This window comes from Peromyscus maniculatus, chromosome 3 (genome assembly GCF_049852395.1).
Source record: "Peromyscus maniculatus bairdii isolate BWxNUB_F1_BW_parent chromosome 3, HU_Pman_BW_mat_3.1, whole genome shotgun sequence".
Classification (NCBI taxonomy): domain Eukaryota; kingdom Metazoa; phylum Chordata; class Mammalia; order Rodentia; family Cricetidae; genus Peromyscus; species Peromyscus maniculatus.
In genome coordinates this window covers 166,236,227-166,263,294 of record NC_134854.1, presented here as the reverse complement: position 1 = coordinate 166,263,294, position 27,068 = coordinate 166,236,227, and the positions used below count along the sequence as shown (strand labels likewise).

The following is a 27,068-nucleotide window of genomic DNA, read 5'->3' as shown; positions in this document are numbered from 1 at the left end:
GGCAAATGGCTCCTACCACACGCCCCCCCCCCCCGACTTACTCTCATAGTAACTCTTAACTGTGCTCTCTTCTCAATTTGTTCATTAGCATAATGGCAGAGATTTTTTTAAGTTCCTATCATTTTGAAGCATGAATGATTAAACCATTTTAAACATACTTGCTATGCTATCCTACTGACCAGTGTGCATGCTTGTACCAGTCACATTCCCCTGGGGACCAGTGTGCATGCTTGTACCAGTCACATTCCCCTGGGGACCAGTGTGCATGCTTGTGTCAGTCACACTCTCCTGGGGACCAGTGTGCATGCTTGTGCCAGTCACACTCTCCTGGGGACCAGTGTGCATGCTTGTACCAGTCACACTCTCCTGAGGACCAGTGTGCATCCGTGTACCAGTCACACTCTCCTGGGGACCAGTGTGCATCCGTGTACCAGTCACATTCCCCTGGGGACCAGTGTGCATCCGTGTACCAGTCACATTCTCCTGGGGACCAGTGTGCATCCGTGTGCCAGTCACACTCTCCTGGGGACCAGTGTGCATCCGTGTACCAGTCACATTCTCCTGGGGACCAGTGTGCATCCGTGTACCAGTCACATTCTCCTGGGGACCAGTGTGCATCCGTGTGCCAGTCACATTCCCCTGGGGACCAGTGTGCATGCTTGTACCAGTCACATTCCCCTGGGGACCAGTGTGCATGCTTGTACCAGTCACATTCCCCTGGGGACCAGTGTGCATGCTTGTGCCAGTCACACTCTCCTGGGGACCAGTGTGCATGCTTGTACCAGTCACACTCTCCTGAGGACCAGTGTGCATGCTTGTACCAGTCACACTCTCCTGAGGACCAGTGTGCATCCGTGTACCAGTCACACTCTCCTGGGGACCAGTGTGCATCCGTGTACCAGTCACATTCCCCTGGGGACCAGTGTGCATCCGTGTACCAGTCACATTCTCCTGGGGACCAGTGTGCATCCGTGTGCCAGTCACACTCTCCTGGGGACCAGTGTGCATCCGTGTACCAGTCACATTCTCCTGGGGACCAGTGTGCATCCGTGTACCAGTCACATTCTCCTGGGGACCAGTGTGCATCCGTGTGCCAGTCACACTCTCCTGGGGACCAGTGTGCATGCTTGTACCAGTCACATTCCCCTGGGGACCAGTGTGCATCCGTGTACCAGTCACATTCTCCTGGGGACCAGTGTGCATCCGTGTGCCAGTCACATTCCCCTGGGGACCAGTGTGCATGCTTGTACCAGTCACATTCCCCTGGGGACCAGTGTGCATCGGTGTGGCAGTCACATTCCCCTGGGGACCAGTGTGCATCCGTGTGCCAGTCACACTCTCCTGGGGACCAGTGTTAATCCGTGTGCCAGTCACACTCTCCTGGGGACCAGTGTGCATCCGTGTGCCAGTCACACTCTCCTGGGGACCAGTGTGCATCCGTGTGCCAGTCACATTCCCCTGGGGACCAGTGTGCATCTGTGTGCCAGTCACACTCTCCTGGGGACCAGTGTGCATCCGTGTGGCAGTCACATTCCCCTGGGGACCAGTGTGCATCCGTGTGCCAGTCACACTCTCCTGGCCTTCCCAGACCTCTCTGAGCTGCTCACACCAGGGCTATAAAAACCAACTGTCGGCCGGGCGGTGGTGACACAGGTCTGTAATCCCAGCACTCAGGAGGCAGAGGCAGGTGGATCTCTGTGAGTTCGAGGCCAGCCTGGTCTACAGAGCTAGTCCAGGACAGGCTCTAAAGCTACAGAGAAAGCCTGTCTGGAAACACCAAAAGAAAAAGAAAAAAAAAAATCCAAAAAACCAAAAAACCCAACTGTCATGATAGAACTCTCATCCAGTGACTGGTGGAAGCAGATGCAGAGATCCACGGCCAAACTCCAGGTGGCGCTCCAGGAGTCCAATAGGCGAGAGGGGGGCAGGATTGTATGAGCGAGAGATATTGAGACCATGATTAGAAAAAGCACAGGGACAAAGCCAAACTAGTGGAAACACATGAACTGTGAACCAATGGCTGAGGAGCCCCCATGGAACTGGACCAGGCTCTCTGGATAAGTGAGACAGTTGATGAGCTTGAACTGTTTAGGAGGCCTGCAGGCTGTGGGACCAGGACCTGTCCTTGGTGCATGGGCTGGCTTTTTGGAACCTAGGGCCTACGCTGAGACACTTTGCTCAGCCTTGGTGTAGGGAGGAGGGGACTGGACCTGCCTCAACTGGATCTACCAGGCTGGGCTGACTCCCCAGGGGAGACCTTGCCTTGGAGGAGGTGGGAATGGGGGGTAAGTTGGGGGGGAAGGCTAGAGGTGGGAGGAGGGAGGACAGGGGAATCCGTGGCTGATATGTAAAATTAAATTAATTATAAAATAAAAATATTTAGAAAAAAAAAAAAACAGCTGAAAGAAATCATTCCCTCATGCATATCTGTCTTTTTTTCACTGCTGGTTTCCTGATTTCATTAAGTCAGAAGAGTTTCACCCCCAACAATATAAAACACACCCTTCCCAGTGTTCACTGTTTACCCAGTCCTTTAAAAACAACATGGCCACATCATGTGCCAGTCAGAAGACTTTACTTAACCACGTACACCGAGCTCTTCCACTAACTGCACACCCCGTCCTGCTGAAGTCAGCCCCACACGCTCTCTTCCTCCTGTGCTTTTAGCCCTCAGCTCTCTGAGGCAGGACTACACACTAAGCAGGTTTGCTCTTCACTGTCTTGTGGTCCGTCTTGATTTTAAAGGGGAATGATAGGCTTAGGAGAGGTAATCAACAGTGATTTAATTAGGCGATCATTTGGATTAGTTTTAAGGTTTTTAACAGCACTGATATTTTAGAATTAACAACATTAAAAATCTTACTGAAAACTCTAGACACCCACCACTCCTCATGCCCCCCCCCTTCACCAGACACCCCCATCCACCCAAAATGGAATTCCTGGTATTCTTTCTCTGGATAAAATTCAGGTATCAAAAGTTATCAGATATGACATACTCCCCTGTTGAAGGTTCTGAACTGAAGCCTAGTTGATAACTATTTGTTTTCCATTGAAAACCTTAGTCTTGAGAACACTTTGGATCTCACTGAAATCCTCTCCTTTCAAAGAAACCCGCCATGGGGACCCTCAGGCTCTAAGATGACCACTCACAGTTTTAAGTCCATCATGTATGGAGGTAACATGACAGTATGGCCCAATAGTGGGTCCCCAGAGTTCACATCCCCTTTGACTGCAATGACCAACTGTCCCCAGTGCCCTCTTTCTGTGATTTTTCATTCTTAGGCATATCATCTATGCTCCAGATCCCTGTTTAACCTTTGGCACATCACCACAGATTTCCCCATCTGGGTGAGAATTGTTAGAACTTTTAATCATTGCGTGACTGCAATGAACACAAACGCATGCACATCCATTCTCAGAGACACTGCTTATCACACAAACTCAGAGTACTCATGCTTTGAGCAGAGGCCTCTTACCAGCCTTTGCGTTTTTGTTCTTTCACACTTGGAGACCAAGACATGTGTAGGTGAACACCGCTTCTGTCAGGTTTGGGGCTACACTGTAATCATCTCAGCTCCCCCAAACATCACTGTATTATTTGCAAACTTACCTGAAGAGCAGCCAGTCTATCTTCCTAGCAGAAGCCCCAGCACACTTCTCCAGGAGCTGAAACCTGAAGTGGTCCCCACACCTTCTGAAGTCCAGACCCCCAGCTCTATGGCCGTCCCCAGACTTGACAACAGGGGAAATCAGAAGGCCTACACTGTGGCTGCATGCAAGTGAGTGGTCACCAGTGTCTGAGTGCCAAGGAAGAAAATGACGTGGCCATCCCAGGTAGAATTTGGAATGGGAACAGTGACACAGTCAGTTCCCCGACCGCCAGCACCGACACACCTGAGTGCCTGTTTCTCTTACAAGGTGTCTACATTTGCAACTGTAGCATCTCAGTGTGGTGGCATTGTGCTCCCCAAAATTTTGTGCACCCTAATAAACTTATCTGGGGTCAGAGAAGAGAACAGCCACTATATTAAACATAGAGGTTAGGCAGTGGTAGCACACGCCTTTAATCCAAGCATTCCAGAGGCAGAGATCCCTCTGGATCTCTGTGTGTTCAAGGATACAGCCAAGCATGGTGACTCACGCCTTTAATCTCAGGGAGTGGTGGCAGAAAGCAGAAAGATATATAAGGTGTGAAGACCAGAAACTAGAAGCATTTGGCTGGTTAAGCTTTCAGGCTTTTGAGCAACAGTTCAGCTGAGATTCATTCTGGATGAGGACTCAAAGGCTTCCAGTATGAGGAAACAAGATCAGCTGAGGATCCAGCGAGGTGAGGTAGCTGTGGCTTGTTCTGCTTCTCTGATCTTCCAGCATTCACCCCAATACCTGGCCCTGGGTTTGATTTTATTAATAAGACCTTCTAAGATTCCTGCTACATCTGAGTTTTGGTAGGGCCTGTGGCTGACCTACATGGACTCAGGAGGTATGAAGACGGTTCACAGAAGTGTTCTTTAGCTACAGACCACTGATCGTTGAAGATGCCTTCTGTGATCAAGTGCCTGCATGTGTGGAGGTGTCTCACAAGAGCAGGCTTTCGTAACGGGCACAGGGATTCACGACACCTGCAGAGAACAGTGACCCTAGAAACCAGCACTGGTGTTCTGACAGTCACCTGAAGATAGGCCATGAGCAGCACAGGGAAGTCTGAGCTGCTGCAGACACATCCCCAGCACGCTGCACCAGGAACCACCGGCCTCTCACTTGTCAACTCCTAGACTGGCATTAAGCACGCTTTCTCAGCCACCTTGCTGAATACTGTTTAGTACTTCCTGTGTTCATTTCCCTGCTTGAACTGCCCCTCCCCCCAGGCCCAGCATGATGAGCTATCTAGAGTCTGACACCAAACAGATGATACTTGGTATTAATGCAGCAGGATGCAGGCTGAGTGTTTTTAACTACAGCATCTAAAATATGTGTTGATCACAAACTGTTGTGACAGAGGTTCACAGGACACTGAGCCTAGAAAAATAGCGCTTACTAGGTGAGTGTTCACACAGAGCTCAGTGCTGTGTATTCACACAGAGAGCATCTTTGTGATAACTACTGAGCAAATGTAAAAGCAAGCACAGCAGGAGCATACGGCCAAGCATGGGGCATTAACAAAAGATAAAGGTGCTAATGTCCCACAACAGAGAACCAGGATAACTTGTATTAAATGCAAATCAACAACTGGGTATGGGGAAGTTGCTAATACTGTCACTACCGTGACAGAAAACCCGCAGCAAGCAACTTAAGCGAGTTTACTTTGGCTCAGTTTAGGTCCATCATGGAGGGCTGGCATGGCAGCCTCATGGGAGCTCATGTGTGAGGCAGCCTGCTCGCATCTCAATGGATCAGGTCTCTATCTAGGGTAGAAATGGAACTGGCAAATAATCCTTAAACCCTGCCCTGTTAGGCAGCTGCTTGACAAGGCCTCACGTCAAAGGTTCCATAATCGCTCAGAGCAGTACTACCTACCGGCTGAGGACCAGGGGTCCAATACATGGACCTGTGGGCAACATTCCACATTCAAACCACAGAAATGCCCCTAAAACATCCTGCTGAAACAGGCCACAGGCTGCAGTCTTGTGAAAACTATGCCTGCATATAAAATGGAAATGCGCCCCAGCTCTTTAAGGCATGGGGGCCCCTAGACATGGTAATGAATACACTACAGCTTTGCTTGGAGGGGATCAGCTTCCCTCATCATCTGGAAGGTCTTCACTGCCATTACCCACCTCTTCTAAGTCAGGCTCTATAGTTCAGAATGATTAATATGGTCAAATATTACAAGCTCAAGTGACTTCTGAATTATGAATTCAAGTTATTTCTGTACATGGAAATGAAAATTCTATCTTTCAAAAATTAGAAACTTCTATTATACAGAAAGTCATCAGCAATGAAAAATTTCGGAAAAATAAGACCACTGAAAACAAGGAACATTTTAGGTTATTGTATCAGGTATCTAAGAACAGCCAACAATCTTAAATTTTTTAAAGGATTCATATTTAAAATTTTGATCATATTTAGTATGAAACATTCGAGTCCAGATAAAGTTATCAGCATAAAAATATCAATCCTTCTATTATGAGGGGCCTTTTTCTCTTAAAGTTTAAAAGGAGTTTCTATTACATTTTGTGTGTATGTGTGTGTGTGTGTGTGTCTGTCTGTCTGTCTGTCTGTCTGTGGGAGTACATGGGTGTGGAGGTGAAAGTGGAGGTGAAAGGACACTTTGTAGGAATGGTTCTCTTTTCTATCGTAGGTCCCGGAGACGGACTCAGGTTGGAAGGCTTGCACAAGCTCCTTTACCTGCTGAGGCATCTTGATGACTCACTCCTTCCTTAACTTTTCTGATGAATGTAACCAGTAACTAGTTTTTAATTTTATCTCTTACTTTGGCACTATGAAGGTCATTTTCTTTTTTTCCAAGCTCAACCTGGATAGTGTACGAACACATCCATTTTCCTAAGCCATACACGACACCCATAGCCACACTGGGATTAACTCCATAACCAGTGGTGTTAACCACCAGCTCCTCATCGGCATCAAACATTTCTGGGAGCACAGTGCTTAAACAACTGAAGAGAGACGCTTATTTGCGCATCAGTCCACGCTGAGCTGGAGAGAGGGAGCTCAGGGCTTAAGAAGGATTGCTGCTCTATCATAAAGGCTGGAGTTTGGATCCTTGCACCATGTTAGACAGCTTGCAAATGTCTGTAATCCAATGCCCTGTTCTGGCCTCCCATGGGTACCTGAATACATATTTGTGCATATACTCACTCCTATAGATAGGCAGACACATACACACAATTGTTTTTTAAATGGGTAAAATTTTGCTTCTTAACTAGGGTCTAAGTACAAATGTAGAATTTCCATGTAATAACTAAAATTAAAAAATGAGCAAAATCTTTATGTTTATCCATATATTATCCATTAGATAACGATGTTTCCAATAACTGAGGCTGGTCTCCAAAATTAGCTCTGCTTACAGGTCTCTTTCTACATATGCTGACAAACTAAGTGGTTCATTATTCCCAGCCACCCCGAGTTACCTTTTGGAAATCGTTCTAATGCCCCACAGAAGCACAAGAGCCACCGTTAGCCTGGACTCCTTTCTGGCTGACAGCACTGCCACAGCCAGCGTGGACTGTGACCTGACACCAGCCCTGAAGAAGGCAGCAGCAGCAGCCGGAAACAGCACAGTGGGCACATGCTCCTCGCGACTCAGGAGCCCACGGGCCTGGCCACAGCCCCAGTGTGAGCTCACTGGAGCCCCAGTGTGAGCTCACTGGAGCCCCAGTGTGAGCTCACTGGAGCAGTTCTCCACAGTGCCCACCTCTCTGGGGTCGGCTCTGACAGGAGCAGGTAGGTTCGCACAGGTAGCATTTCCCTCCTGCTCCCTTTTCTCCATCCTCCAGCCTTGCTGTCCCCACCCTCTGATCACTAACCTATCAATGAATGCCCCAAACAGTTGGCTCTCCCTGCCAGGGTTCTTCATGGGGTATTTCCTCCAGGCACACGAGGATGCTGTGGGAATCTGTTATATTTGTATTATTCCATGACACATCAGAGACAGGCCAACTTTCTAAACAAAAGAGGTTTACTTAGGACAAGATCAGGTAGTCGATGAGTTTGCCCTCGGGTGAGGTGATGGAAAGCACCACATAAAGACAAGAGCCAGGCAGATGGGCAGCAGGGATGCCAGATGGGGCTGGGCCCTGGTCAGAGTGCTTTAAACAACCCTCTTGCCAAAAATACCGGGGTGCTGGGAGGATCACCTTGTTTCCTTTAGAGGGCATCTCAACTGTGCCCCGTCTCTTAAAGGTCCAGAGTCTCCCATCATGGCAACCCAAGGAACCAGGCTTCCAGCATACAAGTCTTTGGGGAACATGCAAATCACATCCAAGAGCCACAGTGGCTCAGAGTTCACTGAAACCAACTGGAAAAGGACGGGAGCTATGTACAGCACCAAATGGCACTGCTGTACATATATTACAGAGCAGTGGCCAGCACAGAGATGTCAAGCAGGGTATTTCTCTAAAGAGTCAGGGGTAGAGCATTAGCGTAAGAAAGCCACACATGGCTGCTGCTGATTTCCACACTGTTTGGTTTTACTGGCACAAACTTCTTTTTTCTTTAAATTGCAAAGTTTTTGTTTTAAATTTTCTTATTTTTATTTTATGTGCATTGGTGTTTTGTCATGGCTATCAGGTCTCTTTGAACTGGAATTATAGACAGTTTGTGAGCTGCCATGTGGGTGCTGGGAATTGAACCTGGGTCCTCTGGAAGAGCAGCCAGTGCTCTTAACCACTGAACCATCTCTCTAGCCCCTGCACAAAGAATCTTAAATAAAAAAATATAAAAATAATGAACTATCAGGACCCATTTCTGCAGTAGTATTATTAAAGGGAGCATGAGAAGCCATCTGTCTTGTAGGGCCTTCTGTCAGGTCCCAGGATGCTCTAAGTCCCTAGAGAGAGTGTGAGTGGGCAGCCCCTCCCACTGCTGCTTGTACCCTAAAGGCCCCCGTGAAGCCTGCACGTGCCACTGCAGGGCTCTTTCACTAATCACTACCATGGGCAGTGAGCAAATGTTAAGTGCTTCTACTGAAAAATCTGCAGAGGTGACTGAAGGACAAGCACACTGCGGCAATTCTTCCTGAGGGACTGCAGGACTTTTATGACCTCGTGAGGAAAAGCCAGTCAAGTGGCCACGTGTTCTTGTTTACTGGCTCAATCAATATGAACAGCAAGGAGTTAGCGCTGAAGTCTTACTATGTGACAAAATGTCAGCCGGTAAACTGTCTGTCTGTCTCTAACCTTTTATCACCCATCTGAGTACCATATGACATGAATTGAACAAGTATGGAAACTGAGGCACAGAGCACTCGGACACTCACCTAGGCTCCCCCTGCTAGTAAGTGGCAGGTTTGACAGTGCCAGTAAGCACTTAAGAAACAGTCACATGTAACCACTAACGCTGTTAGTGTGAGTGCATTAGCTTTGAAGGACTTCAGGGCCACTGCTGCTGCAAAATCAGATGCACAGAGCTCACAGCCAATGGCCACAAGGGAGTGAGGAACGCATGCCATGGAGGTTTCTGATGGCACGGTGCCTCCCAAAGCCACTCACCTCAGCTAGCAGGGCACACACTAGGTTCTGAATCCAAACTCCACCTGACCCACAGTCTATGGAGGGCAAATGGCAGCATGGTGATAGTGACTCTCTAGATGGGAGACGCTGGAAATCATATCCTAACAGTCACACCTGAAGTATAACATATTAGAGAAAACTTAGGAATCCTATGTGTGGATTTTTGCAAAATGACGACTGCGTCTGCCTACTCACCTCCAAGTGACCTTCTAGAACTGATCTTCTGCAAAGGCAACTACCATGACAGCTGTGAGCACACCAAGTTCATGTAGTCTGTGAGCCCAGCTCATGCTGCTCTGAGCAGCAATAGCTCACTCTAGCTGCAGTAGAGATGTTCGCTGCGATGGAGCGCTTTGACTTCCAGACCCAGACCACACAAGCACGCCACTGCACTGTAACTGCCGCGAGCCCACTCTGTCCCCTCGCCCCTACCTGCAAGCCTACTCTGTACCCTATCGCTACAGGAAACCCTTTCAAATACAACCCTCCTCGAGACACCTCACATCTGTCCAACACAGGACTCTGCAGCTTCTTCCCCTGGAAATGTTTCTGATTCTTTGCCTCCTAATTCTCCACAAACTGAGTCCTTCGCCCCAGTGATCTACACAAGGTGGACATGCACACACGTCTGTAGACTCCGACAGTGACTGCACCGATGCTGGTAAGGAAAAGCACAGGCACCCTGGGAACTGTGCGAGAACTCGGGAGTGTTTAGTACCACAGAGTCCTTCCTCTGCCTCCAGTTCCTAAGCCACACCAGTAACTGATACTACGGTGAAGATAAACCCCACGGAGGGACACTCACAAATCCCCCAGCTGCGTCTCCAGCACGCCGCTACTCTCAGCTGCGCTCCACGGCTTCCCCGGGAGCTTCAACAAAACCGATTACTGAAGCAGATTCACAGATTTTTTTTCTGATAAAAATGATACTTTATTATAATTTTTTAAAACCACAGAACTCCAGTCTAAATATCACACACACATACATACACATACACACACCCTCTGGTGCTGGCTTCCATACCCCCTCAAATTTGGCTAATGAGTAATGTATGCCTTAGGGATTTTCCAGTTCAACTCATACTCAACTTGAAGTACCAGGCATCATGGGTCTTCTGGGTTTGCCCATACTTCAGTGATGACAGCTGGTACATTGGCTGAAGAAATCATTTCTGCTGGTTCAGCACCCCAGTGCTGTGGGCACTGTGTGGCGGTATGCTAAAATATGGATCGGCACGCCACTTCCCAGCAGGCTTTGCCCTCTTTTCTCTCTCATTGTTTTGCTGTGTCTTTACAGGGGTTCCCTTAAGGTTCACAGATTTTTTTTTTTTTGTTAACATTTAGGGGAATATCCAAGCAAATCATATTATAGGAGATAGAAAAACAATTACAAAAACTATGTCTAATATCACTTAGAATTGAAAAAATTAACTAGTATTGTATGAAACTGTCTCAGCAAAGATGTTCCATGTCACATAAGTAAAATTTTTTCTTCCCTAAAAATAAGTTAATCAAAATAGAGCAAATGTCACTAGTGAAGAAGCAAGACATGCTCTGCTTTACCTCATGTTCAAGTAAAAATGTTCCAAGGAATGTGAGGAAATCCAAAGGAAGTGGCAGTGACCAGCACAGACTTCCCTACATGAGTAGCTCCCCTGAGGGTGTGGAGACAGAGGCCGTGGAGGAAGTCCACTGCATCTGCCACATGTGAGGGACACAGGCTCCACATGCACTCTCCTCTCAGCTCCGTTTTCATATCTGCCATGTTTATTGGCAGTTGACAAACTATTGTTTTGTTTCTTACATTTACTTATGTGTGTTTGTGTGCACGTGTATCCACACATGCATATGCCATGGTGCATGTAGCAGTCAGAAGGCAACCTCTGGCAGTCAGTTTTCCCCCTACTACATGGGTTCTGGGAACTGAACTCAGGCTCTTAGGTTTGGTGGGTGGCACTTTTATCTACAAAGCCATCTTCCCAGCTTTGACAAATTCTTAAGTTTTTCTATGTTTCTCCTTTAACCAGAGAAAATATAAATTAAAATTCTTTGATTGATATTTATATTATTTCAGAAAGGATCCTTATTAAAGGGAACGCTCATAGCATATTCTGGGGAAAAGCCATCACATCCTTGTATTTTAGATGATAAACATTGTACACAGTGAGGTGGGTATCATGGCCCTAACAGGAGCTGAAATGTTCATGCTAGTTGTCATAAATGTTCAGTGATCAGAAAACAATAAAAAGTCATAGTGTGTATACACACACACACACACCCCAAAACCAACCAACCAAACAAACAAACAAATAAAAACAGCCAGCATTCATTTTAAGATCAGACATTAAAATTTTCAAAATACAGGCTAAAGAGATGGCTCAGAGGTGAAGAAAACTGGCCGCTCTTCCAGAGGACCTGAGTTCAATTCCCAGCAACCACAAGGAAGCTCACAACTGTCTGTAACTCCAGTGCCAGGGGATCTGACATCCTCACATAGACATACATGCAGGCAAAACACCAATGCACATAAAAAATTAAAAAAAAAATTCAAAACACTTATAGTAGCCAGCAAATTCCTGGCTCAGTAAGATTCTATACTAAATAAAAATAGTAAATCAAATTTTGGATATTTTTAATTTATAGGGGCAACAGGTATTTCTATAGGGCTATACAGAGAGCTTAGAAATATGTACTTAAAAGAGAAAAAGCAGACACACACATCAATGCTTCACCACGGGCAGAGACGATGCTGCTGAGACTCCTCATATGCCCAGTGTCTAAGACTGCACAAGTCCAGCTGCTGCCCACTATGGACGGTCAGCTGGACTCAGGTCAGCACCTCACTGCACACTCTTGTGTGCATCACTTCCACAGGGATGAGGAGCTTGTACACACAACACACACTTGAGAAATACATTGTCCAACTGAAATACTGTTCAAGGTTATACAGTCATTGAATTTAAAAAGATGCTGAACTTCTGATCACTGAATTTTCACATATTCACAATAGTAATAATCCACCCAAGACCCCAAGGGAAAGCACAGGCCTCTAGAAAACAAACCAAAATCGAAACCTTACAGGCTGCACATTTGAAAACTGAGAACTTTCCAAAAGAATCTGGCTTGTGTTTCAGTATAATTAAATATTCAGAGGAAAAGACACAGATTGAATAATAAATTTTAGACAATGGGGGACAAATCACAGAACACAACTTTGCAAAGCATGGCCTAACAAAATGAACTCACACACGCACCTCCGCCATGGATATGCATTTGCCGCTCGAGAAGCAGGAAGAAGCATGTCTGCTGGGTCAGCAGCTTACAGACAGGAGTCCGGGCAAAGGTGGTCAGGGGAGGGTTCCAGAGAGGCCTGGGCCCTGCAGCCTTCCCACAATACTTCCCAGTCAGGAAGTCTGCTCCTCCACTGACCCTGAAAAAACGGTAGAAGCTTCGGGTTGTCTGTACTGCTTCCCAAACCCCACAGCACAAGTCCATCAGAAACAGCCATTTCCTCTTCTTCTGTTGCCTTCAGGGAACTTCAGGCCAACAGACATTTCCCTCCTCAGGTAAGAGGTCACCTTACTACGTGACCCAATAACCTTCTATCACCTCATGGATATTAACTTATTTTCCAAATTTACTTAGGAGTGGCAGAGCATCTAAGAATATTAGGTTGGCTAAGTTTGAAGCGCAAATGCAAAGAACAAGTTATTTGTTCTAGCTATTAATCTAGAGATATTATAAAGGACCTGACAATTTTCTGATTCTTTTTTAAATACCAAGATTACTGGAACTGGGGAGAGGTTCGGTGGGTAAGAACATTTGCTGTGCAAATGTGATAACTTGGGAGAATCCGTAGCACCTTACCTAGTAGCTGGCCATGGCCACAGCCACCTCTAACAGGACAGGCAGTACAGGCAGACAGGACGGTTGCTGGAGCTTGCTCGTCACCAGCCTCGCTCCAAGTTCAGTGACAGTGAGTAAGACAGTGATAGAGCAGGCCACCCAGAGAATGCACAACCATATACACATGCGTGCACATGCACACACCACACACACACACACCCCATATATGCATACCACATACACAGCAAAAAAAACAAAATCAAGACTAGTAATATATTTACATTAAGAAAACAACTACATTAGCTTTCCACTGCATCAGAGAGCACCTGAGATAATTAACTTACAGAGAAAAGGCAATGCTGAATACAAGGTGAAGAGTGGAGAATACCTGCTGACCTCACAGTCTCCCAGGGCCCCACCAAAGATCAAAGAACTCCCTGGCCTCATCTCCTTAAAGTTACAAACCCTAGCAGCACTACTTGGAGGATCAGCCTTTAAAAACAGACTTTGGGGGGGGGGGCATCAACATCTACCCTACAGCAAGAATCAAAAAAGTCTGAACATTAGAACACCAACAAAAAGAAAACACAGAAGCTATTCTAAGTAAGTACTTAGATGTTCAGAGGATGATCAGACACCAGAAATGCTTAGGACCCATCCAACTGTTTTCCTTTCTTTTCTTTTCTCTCTCTCTCCTCTCTCTCCTCCTCCTCCTCCTTCTCTCCCTCTCTCCCTCTCTCTCTCCCTCTCTCCCTCCCATGATTTTTCAAAACAGGGTTTCTCTTGTGTAGCCCTTGCTGTTCTAGAACTTGCTCTGTAGACCAGGCTGGCCTGGAACTCAGAGATTCCCCTGCCTCTGCCTCCAAAGTGCTGAGATTCTGACTTTCAACAAATGATGTGATTCATGAAGTCTGTGCTAATTACACTAGCACAGGATCAGATATTCTGTAATGTGGTTATGTCATGAAGACACAAATGACAAATGCACTCTTTCCTATAAATATTTGATAAAGACAGGTAAATCACTGGTTACAAGTTTATTTAAATAAAGCCACTTATGAAGTAAAAATGAAGAAAACACAAAATCCATGCATTTATCTTCAGGTCATAGGTTGTTTCCTTAGAGTTACAGGGCCAGAATGTTGAATGGAAATTTGTATTACTAAAAATGTTATGCCAGCCATGGTGGTGCAATCATTTAATGCCAGCACTCAGGAGGCAGAAGCAAACTGATCTCTATAAGTTGGAGGCCAGCTTAGTCTACACAGTGAGTTCTAGAAGAGTCAGGGTCCTAGAACAGAGTCCCATAGCTACACAGTGAGGTCCTGTCTCAAAAAAACATTTTTTAAGTTGGTAAAAGATGACTTGGAAACCATCAGTCACCAGGGCTGTTGACGCACTGGAGATTTAACACAATGGGCAACAGGTTGTTTAACATCAGAATCATGTGGATAAGGCCTTCCAATTTTTCAGCTTAAAAACCTCAAATGTGTTGCCAAGTGTTAAATGATTTATGTAACCCTCACCCACACCCTCATCAAACAAAAACCTCTAAAGATTCCAGCAGCAGGGGTCAGAAGCTGACCTGCTCAGGAGCTCAGGCGACCGAAGTAGACAGGGAGCTAAGTGTGGACCTCAGTCTTGGAGCCCCACGCCTCTACAGAACAGCAGCATGGCATCACAGCCACCCACTCCCATACCCTGAGATTCTAACCAGCGACTCCCACAAGCCCAGATCCACTATAATACAGCAGAAGTTAAATGAAGAGACCATGCCCAGCTTGTAAGGAAACCAGAATGGAGATTACCCTGTCAACTCAGCACAACTCCTCTTAGGCTGCTGTGACAGTCACCTTACAGATTTCCCTCTGACCCGACTACAACAGCACAGACCAAACTTCACAGCAACAGGGACTCCATGTTCACAGCTGACCACAGGTGCAGCCACAGTGCCCACCAGTTCTAGGTCCTAATCCCCCACATTAGGACAACTTCACTTTTAAACTGGTCAGAAGCAAACTTTAGGGCTATAAACATTTTCTGACTGATACAGAAACAAATGACAAATGTTGGTAATGATGTGGGGACACAGGAGCTCTTACTCTCTCCTAGCAGAAGTGTAAACTGATGCAGCTGTCATGGAGATCAGCTGGGGAAACCACAGCTGTGTCCAGGCTGGAGCGTGAGAGCGCAGGCGTGAGGGCAGTCCCTGAGCGCCCTGCCATGGTGACTCAGCTCCACGCTCTCTGTAGGTATAAGAAGTCTTACTGCTCCCCAAACTCAAACTCATTTTCCCAGTGGGAACGATCAAGCCAAAACCACAGAACAACATCCCTCTCTCTTCTTTTCTGGGAGCCCTGAAGCTCCTGTGCTTTCCTTCCGACACCTGCTCCCCGCACTCAGCGCTCAGCACAGAAGCGCCTGCTGCTGGCTGCGGATGTGCAGAGGGAGGAGGGACTAACAGGAGAGTGGGCCAGAGCCACACACAACCAAGTACTGCAGCGCGCTTCAGAAAGCTCACTGTTTGACTAGGAACGTCGTCAAGACCATATGGAGCTGAAAAGCACCAGCTCACTCCCTGGACACGCTTTCTGACAGACAGCCTTTACCCTCTACTCCAGGTCGGTGGTTCTCGACCTGTAGATTGCAACCCTTTGCCAAATCCCTATCTCCAAAACTATTTACATTATGATTCACAACACTAGCAAAACTACAGTTACGAAGTAGCAATAAAATAATTTTATGGGTGGGGGGGTCACCATAACATGAAGAACTGTATTAAAGGGTTGCAGCATTAGGAAGGTTGAGAACCACTGCTCTAGGTAAAATCTTTACCCATCACAATTCTTGGTTAAACTTCTGCGAGCATTAGTTGCTATAAACTCTATCATACTTTTGAGACTTGTGGTAATTACTCTTGATGTTTCATTATAAGTTTTAATGGCATTTCCCCAACTGTCCAACACGACTGATAAAAATGAGCAGATGTGTAGTCAGTTAGCTCTGTCCCATGGGTGTGGTTAGTTTTACTCTTTCATAGGTTGTCATCTACATCACTGGCTAAGAATTCTCCCTGGGATAGACATGAAAACACTTATTCCACAGTCAATACTTAAGAGGAAAATAGTACACTGTAGAGGAGAAAACACCCAGAGGCACTCTGAACAAATGAAAAACACCTTTTGTGACTGTACATGGACACAAACTTCATTTTAAAAGGTTGAAAGTGTCAGAAACAACTGCATTTTAGCTCTTCCCTTGACCCAAACCCATCCCAGGGCATCTTACCACTACTAGTGGTTCATTTACTCAGTGCTAACACACACCTGGGGGCTCTCCATCATGATGAATCATGAATGGTCCTCACTGCTTCAGGATGAAGCTCACGTCCTCCACATGGCCCCTCCTCTGGGGCTGCGGCGGCGGCAGCGGCGGCGGCAGCAGCAGCAGCAGCAGCGTCTTTAGCTGCTATGAGACAACCATGTCACTGCCCCACTGTGCATCACTTTCTGCTTAGAACATCTTCCTCCTGGCTCCCCTTCCCCAGCTAATGCCCAGGTAAACTGCTGGGCTCTGGTTTATGAGGTGGTGGGAAGGAGGGGGCACCATCGTATGCCAATATGCTTGGCATACACAATGACCTAAAATAATCCACAGAAGCAATCTCATTGTCATTGTCAATTCACAAATGCAGATCCCAGACCTGGAAAGGTCAACTAACATGATGTAATACAGCTCACAAGAGATGGAGCAAAGATTTGCAGAGTCTGACACTAAAGTTGCTGCTTATAACCTTCCACAGTACCAGGCAGATATGCATATAAAGTGCACGACAGACCTTACCTCCACCAAAAACATACTTAAAAACTATTACATGAGGTTATTATTGTTACAAGAGGAGTAACAACAACATTCAACCTAATTAGAATTTTCTTTTTCCTATTAAAACAATACTCTAAACATTATATTACTACCGTTTTTTTAGGTAACTGTTGATATTTTACAGAATTTTCACATGCTTTAGGATGAGTAAAACCGATACCTTGCAGGTTTGGACAGAAAATAAAAGGTTGTAGAAGAATTCCCTACTTCTACCACCTTTAATTTGTGAACATAAAAGATAGTAAAAACAATTTGTGATCGTCCCTGGTGCTTCAACACCACCTTAGACAGACAGCACATTCTCTTCCTCATCGAGTTCCTCAGGTCTGTGGGTTCAGCTGAGCAGCAGAGAGCATGCTCAGCCGTCATGAGGCTGTGGACTCAATCCCGGCAATAAAACAAACCAGAACCAAGCAAAGGACAAACCACAGGAGCCCAGCACATTCTCTGGGCCTGAGAACTGGGCCACAACATTTGGATAAGAAATCTGTCTCCAAATAATGACAATATTCGCGGTTGTAAGGATGAGTCTCGATCTACAAATGTCTAGATTAGGAAAGTGCACTTCTGGGTGTATTTGTGAGGATGTGTATAGAGATGACCAGAACACTGGACAGTGTGAAGAGGCAAGATTGGCCCTGAATGTGGGTTGCATCAGCCAAAGGGCTGGTATTGGTGAAATTATTATGGCCATTCCACGTAGTTAAAAGGATATTTATTTAATGGCGTAACTCACAAATTAAGTGATAGGTAGATTGCGGGGGGGGGGGGGGGGGGGGGGGGGGGGGGGGGTGTCTGGGGAAGGTGTATTGCAGTCCAGCGGTGTTCTCTGGAACTCTGCTCAGTCAACCTCCACCGTCTAGGGTCCAGGAACAGAGAGAGCGCCGCCCATCCAGGTCTCGGGTCTCCAGACGCCTCCCTTGGCCCCGCCTCGTAGGCGTGACAGTTGCCAGAGTCTCAATGGGGGTTGGAACTTCCAGATCCAAGCTAGAATGGCTACCCACTACAGGCTGGGGCCCTGAAGAGGGACAGCTGGAAACCGAGGTGGCTCAGCATATTGCTCCCTGGCTGCTTCAGGCTCCTGCTACCCTGATGCTCTGTCTGCACAGGTCACTGAAACCTCCAAAGTTATGACACTGAATGAAAATTTCTTCTTTGAAAATCGTTTATGCTGGCTATTGTCATAGTAACAAAAGGCTGAGTAATGCAATGGTAAAAAAAGCACTTCAGCAGCATTGAATTTTCATCTTAGAAAAGTCAAGGCAGCCTTTGTTCACGTATTTAGCTGCCTTAAGGCAAGATCGTACGCAAACTGCACTGTGGTACATCTCTATAGCTTTGCTGTAACTCATTATGTAATGTTTCAGCTCTGGTAGTACAAGAGTCCAGATGTTGACTCTAACAGCTTCTGTAGACACATTGGATTAATGTTAGACACGTAATCACTGATGCTGGAGTGTGGCCAAAAAGTGTTCATATACTTACTGTTTAATGATGCTGGCACTCCAGGCATTTCAAATAGTAACAGAATTTCCCAGCTGATATTCCCATGTGGAACCGGCTTGAAATAAGCAGAGAGGGAGGGGTAAGGGAGTTGGATGCTGATGAGATTCATCCAGCTCTTTCACTCTTAATAAGTCAGCAAATTTTATGGATTCAAAGTTTCTTAGGCCATGACTAGCTGAAAAAAGTACACTAAAAACAGCTAGAAAGCCAGGTGTGGTGCATATACCTTTAATCCCAGCACTTGGGAGTCAGAAGCAGGTGGATCTCTTGAGTTCAAGGTTAGCTTGGTCTACACAGTGAGTGAGTTCCAGGACAGCCAGAGCTACAGAGAAACCCTGTCTCAAAAAAACAAAACAAAAATAAAATAAAAACTGCTAGGAAAGAAAATGCTTTGCTGCACACAAATGTAGACATTTCCATTTTTTAAAAATTTATATTCCTTTCTAAAACAATATCTGTGTGTCTTAAAACATTTGGCAGTCAGAGAAGACTCCCAAGAGCCCCAGACCCTGGCTTTGGGGCACACACTCTATGCAAACAATGTTTTGTATGAACACTTCAAGCTTCCTTGCCTGTATGATTTTCAACAATCTTCTATAAATGTAAGTGATACAGAATTAAGAGTTTTATTGTACACTAATAACTCAAATTCTACTTCCTTCTATAAAACAATTAAGTATCAACATGCACAATAATAACATTTTTTACTTCTATTTATCTATCTATCTATCTATCTATCTATCTATCTATCTATCTATATTTATTGGTTTTTCTAGACAAGGTTTCTCTGTGTAATTGCGGTGCCTGTCCTGGATCTCACTCTGTAGATCAGGCTGGCCTTGAACTCAGAGATCTGCCTGGCTCTGTCTCTCGAGTGCTGGGATGAAAGGCGGGTGCCACTGCCATCTGGCACACAATAATATCATAGCTAACTTCCTAAAAGACCTTTAAAAGTCAACACATGAAAATGAGCAAAGCAGCACAAGAAAGGATCCCTAGGAGGACACCGTGTCAGGGGGACATTGCAATGAAGCAAAAGAGTGGAAATCTTCATCTAGAATTTCCCAGATACCAATTCCCCAGTGCCCCCAAACTGTCAGGTGATCACTCCTTTCCCAGGGTACAGACGGCTTCATCTCAAACTCCTGTGGCTACTCAGACTATTTGTGGATATTTAAAACTAAAAGCAACTCAATGTGATGCTGTACATATAAGGCAGTTGGGTGAATTTATGTGAAAAGCTTAGAAGGAGAGCACTGAAGTCAGGCAGAAGTCCTGAAGCACTTCCCTGGATATTGCTGAGTAAGAAAGTTCCAAGAAAGCAGAAACGTTTTGCTTTTACATTTGTAAAATCAAGCCCTCTTTTTAAGCTTTTCCATCCCGACCTGACCTCTCATGCCATCGAGTAAGTACCTGTGGACTGGTACCTCTGACACCAACAACAAAAGTCCCAACCTTTATCATCTGTATCACCCTTGTAGAGCGCAGCTGACACCTCTGCAGTCTACCAGACACTGGCACTCTCTCACCCTGGCTGTACGTCACAGAGCATTTCCATATACTGAACCCTTGTACAGACCCTGGTCGGAGCTGAGACGTGGCAGTTGCTGCTCTTCAGAGAACACAATTTCGTTCACAGCACCATGTTCTGTATCTCACAGCTGCCTGTAACTCCAGTACCAGGAGACTGACGCCCTCTTCTGGCCTCCACTGGCAACTGCTCTCTCCTTCTGTTGTGTTATTACAATGGGGCACTAAAACACTGTTTCTACAAAATAATATTAAAATACTGAAGACATGCTTGTGAAGTTAAGATGTCTTAGTTTATCAGAAGAGTGGTTAGTAGTCCAGTAACATAATAATTAAGTATTCTCTGGCCTCTGAGATGCTTTCCTGTGATATTAATTGGTCATATTTTATGATCCTGTTCATGATAACCACATATGCTGCATGAGGAGGAAATGAATTCTTGAGTTTTTGTTCCAGGCACAATTTCTAAACTATTTACCAATTAGAACTGTCAGAATCACCTCTAGTTTTTAAAAGAAATATTTCTCACTCAAATGATATGATTTTCTATTTCATACAGGTACCATGGGAGTTTCTGTTTCCCAAGAACAGCCTAAATTCTTGCTATGGAGTCAGTATTGTACCATAATGGTTACTGTCTGTACAGACAATCTGTGTGTGAAAAACACACTCAATGCCGCATCTCACAAGTAGCTTTAAAAACATCCCGAACCCTGCTAGAACTTTCTTAAAACACATACAAGCATGTTAAGTTGGTTCATTTCTGGTTCCTACAGTCCTATACCCAGGACTGTGAAATGAAACAACGTGGATTTATATTTCCAAAGAAATGCTTTGTAACCCCTGGCCCCTTTTTTAAAAAATTGTTTACTTTTATTTTATGTGCATTGGTGTTTTGCCTGCATGTATGTCTGTGTGAGGGTGTCAGACCTTGGAGTTACAAATAGTTGTGAGCTGTCATGTGGGTGCTGGGAATTGAACCCAGGTCCTCTGGAAAAGCAGCCAGTGCTCTTAACCACTGAGCCATCTCTCCAGTCCCTAATCCCATGACTCTTAATCAAAATATTTTTTTTCTAAATAAAACATTATTTTGATCACAGGGGAAAGCTACTAAGAATGCTTTCATCATTAAGTATAAACCACAACAATTAAATCACCTACACTCTTACAAAAGGGTGAGACATTTATACATCTTGTAGTATAATCTATAACCCACAAGAAACACCATTCCTTTACTTCAGTTCTACTTATTTTCCTTTGTTTTCCACAGTATAGGCCTCCCTGTAAGTTACTCAACACCCTTCTTTTTAAAAGTGGGTCTCAAAAAACTAAACTTTGAAAGACTGATACGAGAACAAGCTGTCAATCAGGCTGCCTTTGCTGGCAGACTAAACCAGCTGAGGACACTACCTTCTAGGACGAAGGTGATTTACATGACCAGACAGCTGGCAAAGAAAAGTGCCAGGCAAGGATAGGAATCACACGGTATAGTTAGTTCTTTAACCAACAGGTAAGACTGACTCTCTACTCAGTATGGTAAACACAAGTTAAAATTGAAGTTTTAGGTTTTATTATTAAACAAGAATGGCAGGGAAGAAATATTTGGGGTCTGGAATTAAGGCTAACTTCATGCAGGGCACGTGTGGTAGTAACGAGATGCAGTGTGTAAACATGTGGCAAAAGACATTCACCGACATGGACCAGTGTGCTGACACATCGTGAGCCAGGCAACAACAGGCCAGTGCAGAGAGAAATGAGCTTTCCCATTAGTTTGGGGCTTATGGTTTCAGCCACCAGAGGTCACTCTTCCCTAGATAGATGCAAGACAATGCTCTTACAGCTGTTGGAGGGTGGATCTCCCATACCCCTTAGCTCAGGCAGCAAGGAACAGAACTGAATGCAGCCCCCCCCCCCCCCGGGGCTAAAATGTTATCCACAATGGATTTAAGTCCCTTCGCTGAGGGGTAGAGAAGGGGCTGTGGTTCCCTGGCAGTGGAGATCTGTGGAATTGCTGCCAAGCAAGCAAGGCGAAGTTGGAAGGGCTTTCCAGAGTCCTTACTGTATAAATAGAACCACTCCCAGGCATTCTTCAGCTAGACTGCAAGAATGCTTTCGGTTGCTTCATGGAGGTGTAAATTAGCCAGGGCTGCTACAGGGTTCAGCGTACACATTTGAGCCAAATAGAAGGAGAGGAGCCTGGATTGGTGGTGTGTGCCTCTGACTTCTAGCACAACAGTATGGGGTGGGAACTGGGACAGTTCACAACTCTGAAAGCAGCCTGGACTGCACAGAAAAACCCTATCTCAAAACCAAACCAAAGCAAAATAAAAAAACAGCCAGAGAAGCTTAGTCTATCATGAGCCTTGAACAAAATATCCCACCTCACAGACAAAAACGGTGAAGCCTTTTCTATCCCAGTGTTTAAGGGAAGGTCTAATTCTGGCCACAAGCAGGAAACTCAAGGACTACAGTGCTTTTGGATGATTTCATGTAAATAATAGGCAAGAAACAACTCAGCAAAGATCCTTTGGTTACCACGGGGTTAAACCCTGTTCCTTACTTCACCATAGAAAAACCACAAAGAAAGAGCCAGGTAGAAAGTGAGCGACTTCTTCATGGAGTCCCTGTTTGGAGTACGCTGTATCCAGCGCACCGGAGTTACCGCACATCAATGTAACCTCATACGCAGCTTCCTCTATGCACACGTTAATTGTACTCACTAAAAACATCCAGAAAACAGGCAAGGCTCTGAGAAAATACAACCACTGAAAACTGCCGAGGATGGGGAAATGAACGAAGTGCTGCAGGATACATTTTAAACATATAATCCACACTGACAGTTTCAGTTTTATAATTTACCTCCATTTGTCCTCAGATAACACAGCTTTGACACTATCACCGAGAACCTTATGCTGCAGCCTGTGCCTCCCGTAACACCCTCCTCCCGGAGTGTCACCACAGCATCAGCTCCCTGGCTTCTCTTCCGAGCCCTTCGGTCCCGATTGCACGGCCTCCTCCTAACTCTTCTTCCTCCTATCTGGTCCTCCCCCAGCTGTCACCAATTGAGGACGCTCCCTCTTAGGTACGGCCAGAGAGAAGGACACATGGTGACATGTGGTTGGTGTACCAACTTATATGCAATAGGTCTCTGATAAATGTTAGATTCCCATTATGACTTAATGATTAATGACTTGAAATCTAACTTCCAGGAAGCTCTCTGCTCCAAGGCCAGTCAGACCCACAGGGCAGCAGCCTCTTATCTGTGAAGGTCTGAACTCCTAACTAGCAGTTAGACATTAAAGTAGGTTTAAGCTGTGAACCCTAAAAATCTTAACTTTTATACACTTACACCAAACAAATGTTTGTTTGTTTCCTAGGATGTTTAGAGTCCACGCCTTCTCTTTAGGGGTCTACTGGCCCTTCTGTCTTTCTTGCTTAAAGCTCAGCATGGGAAATCGCCTGCACCATCCCGTTTGTTTGGTTAACACATTTTCTACAGTGTCACTAACATTCCAGGAGTCACTAGCTAAAGAGCATAGGCTGACTGTGTAGCCATCACCACAATCAATTTGGGACTGTTCTCACCCTCCACAAAAAAAGCCTCAAACCCATTAGTAATCACTTGCCATTTCCATCAAAGCCCTCGTCCAAGGCTTCCAGAAGACAAAAATACCTATAACCCCACTGGATTTGGGGGATGGGGTGGGTATGAAGTAGGGATTGAAACATTTTAAAATACATACAACTAAATACACACGGCTTCAACTTCTTTATGCTGTAATTTATCTCCATTTTAGCAGTAAGAGCTCAGATAAAGGGCCACATCACCTTCTGTTTCTTAAGGATCTCCTAGAAACAAAACCATCTGCACGTGGATTTCTGTGACCAGTTTCATAATTAGCATAGCATTTTCAGTGTTCACCCATGCTATAGAGGTAGAGGGCCTTGCGTCCATTTATCACCAAGCATTTCATCTGTCCACTGTTTCTTTTCGGTACCGAGTGCCGTCGGGGCATCACTGTGTAGTGTTACATGGAGATGTGCTAACTGCACTTGAGCTAATGAAGGCAATTAGCTCTGAACTGGGTTGTCAGAGATCTTACACTATCTAGAAATGAGCTCTTTATCAAAGTATTTGCAAACATTTTCCATTACAGAAGAGTTTGTCACTTTTTTGATGGCACCATTTGAACCCAGTTTGACTTCTATCCTTCCGTTACCCCGGCACTTAGTGTCATATAGGAGGAACTTCTGTCTGGTCCTGAGGAGCCACACCTTACCTTAAGAGCTTCTGAATACTCTTCTTTAAATCTGTCATTACTTCCCTTTAGTGCATGAGGTGAGAACTGGACCACCTTCTTTCTTTTGCACACCGATCCCTAGTGGATCCAAACATCAACGGTCCTTATTAGGGCTTTAGTCTTTTTCAACAATGTTTAGTAGCATTTGGTTTCTAGCATCTATAATTTCTGTGGAAATATACCACTAAGCATTTTGTTCTTTTTCATAGTGCTATATGCAGAAATTTTAGGTTTCCTTTTGTGATGGTTCCTCACTAGCATACAGAAACACAAGTGATTTTGTATCCGCTCTTGTAACAGCAGTCTTGTGGTGGATCTCTTAGGATTCTCTACAGATTGTTCTCCACAGAGGCAGCTCCACCCTTCCTCTTCCTCTTTACTTTTGCCTCATTCATGGGGCCTAAATCTGCCAGGATGAAAGTCAGCCTGGAGAAAGGAAAGGCTTCCAGGGAAAACTGGGATGTAGCAACTCAAGCCACTCATGAAGCTATCTGTATTCCAAAAGACTTGCTAACTGCGGAAGGGACCACCAGCAGACATTGGCACTGGGCCCAGGTTAAGCTTGCTAGTATATGGAAGAGCATTCTGGTGGGCTGGTCACTACCTGGCTTGGACCCAGTGTCCACCCAAGACCTGTTTCTTTAGAGAGGCAGGGAACATCAGAACAAGAGCATGAGCTCTGCCTCAGCCTCTTCCTGCTGAGCTGTGTGATTTTTCTGTGACTCCCAGTTTCACTAAGAAATTAAAGTCACATTTTGTTTGACTAATGCTAAGACATACACCTGGGCTTATCAAATAGTATAGCTGTATTATATTTTAGCACATGAATTTTAGTGTTTTTCAATTTTTTGTTTTTTTTTTATATTATTTTAATTATGTGAGTGCAGCACCTTAGGAAGCCAAAGGCATCGGGTTCCCTGGGGGGAAGCTAATGTGAGAGCTGGGGAACAAACTTGGGTCCTCTGGAAGAAGAGTCAGTGACTTTAACTACTGAGCCACCTCTTCAGTCTGAATTTCCTTTCCTTTAATAAGGAATGCTGCCAGGCGGCAGTGGCGCACACCTCAGATTCCAGCACTCGGGAGGCAGAGGCAGGCTGATCTCAGGCCAGCCTGGGCTACAGAGCAAGTTCCAGGACAGCTAGGGCTACGCAGAGAAGCTCTGTCTCAAAAAAATCAAAAAAAGAAAGAGAGAGGGAGGGAGGGAAGGAGAGAGGGAGGGAGGGAGGGAGGGAAGGAGGGAGGGAGGGAGGGAGGGAGGGAGGGAGGGAGGGAGGGAGGGAGGAGGAAGGGAGGGAGGGAAGGAGGGAGGGAAGGAGGAAGGGAGGAGGCAGGCAGGCTCTCGCAGGACGTCTCCTAACTCCTACTCACATACTTTTGACTACTCTTAAACTAAAGACAGCTCCTCTGCAGACAACTAAGCACTGACGTTCCTTCCACTTCAGTCAGGATGAAGTCCCACGGGTGCCACACCCACTGCCTGAGACTTGTGTGGTATTTGTGCTTGTGTTCTCATCACTATAGCAAAGAATAGGATGAAATCATATAACTCCTTTAAAATAAAATAAAAAAAAAACTGGCTTTGACATCTATAAGAAATATTAAATATTAGTCTTTTCTATCAAACACTGTCAACTTTTGCTTATAATAGGAATTCAAATCTTTCTCTCCCACCTTTGAAGACTTACATGTAAATCTTTTCTCCCACCAGCACCTTGAAAAACCTTTATGCAAATGTTTTAGCCCCTCAGCTGGTAAAACTCTTACTTACCCAAAGGCACTTAAGTGACCTATATGGTCCACTCTCCTTTCTTTCCTTCATTTCCTTCGTTTAATTAAATCTATGGAATTACACAAAGACCGTGAGGTTGGACCCCAGTCGATGGGGAAGCCAGTTACTGCCTGTGTTAGGAGGAAAGCAAGGGAGCGTCCTGCCCTGGTGCTGGCCAGCAGTCTGTGGCCTGGCTCACTTTTCCTGCTAAAAAGAAACTGCCCAGCTGAGCTACTTTCCTCTGTGTGTTACCAAGATCTGCTCGTTTCCAACACAGTGGTTCTCCAAGATTTACCTCATTCTACAGACAACTTGAAAAGCACCAGTAGTTTCCTTAGAACCAGAGTCAACGACAGTATCTAACAACTTAACTCCTTTACAGACACTGCAACAGAAATGAAGTCAAGGTGAGTATCCTTGCATCATGAAAGTTCGTAGGCTATGCACATAGGACATTGCTTTCTACAATCCAACTTAACCCTCTTGCCTGTTCTATGAAAATATGTCTGGGCCCCTATGAGTTCTTGTAAACAGTCAAACCATAAGACGTTTTGGCAAAGGAACACAGGTGAATACAGGGCAGGTTCTACTCTCTGCCATCTAGCAGCTCATGAGGCAAGGTGGTGTCCCCAGTGTGTGGGGCCCTGCAGCAAGGGGCAGTTTCTGACACTCAACTCCTGCCTGTACAAGGAGTCCACAGAAACCACCTGGGGTGGTGTTTTATCACAGTGTCTCTGGCAAGATGCTTCATCAGGAAGGCAGATTCTGGTAAATTCCATCTCCATCCAGGGAGCCACAGCTGGGATTTTCCCGAGTGATGGAGGGTTGTCCCAGGAGGACGAGTCCTCAGGAACATGACCTTAGCCTTCACAGCAGAGCTGCTGAGGTCAGCCCTCCAGCCTCAGCAGCTCTTGGGCAACTCCGCTCCATTTCTAACTTCTAATCCCCTGTGGTCAGAGCACCACAGTCCCTTTTCTGTGGAAATTCAGAATGACATAATAGTCCAGCAAATGAATATGCAATAGGAACCTCTGGTGTCTGATTATT

The 27,068-nt window shown here is 45.5% G+C and overlaps 1 protein-coding gene across 3 annotated transcripts in view; it reads right to left on the bottom strand.

The window, feature by feature from the left end:
* The window catches only part of Rassf8 (Ras association domain family member 8), a 78,927-nt gene that overhangs the window by 10,483 nt on the left and 41,376 nt on the right, over positions 1-27,068 (bottom strand). Inside the window, exon 1 of one of the 3 annotated variants that reach the window (XM_042274335.2) lies at positions 7,089-7,313. The exons of the other annotated variants lie outside the window; for them this stretch is intronic. The gene's annotated coding sequence lies outside the window, so the exon portion shown is untranslated. Of the gene's footprint in view, positions 1-7,088; positions 7,314-27,068 lie in introns of those variants that run through there. 3 annotated transcript variants of the gene reach the window in all.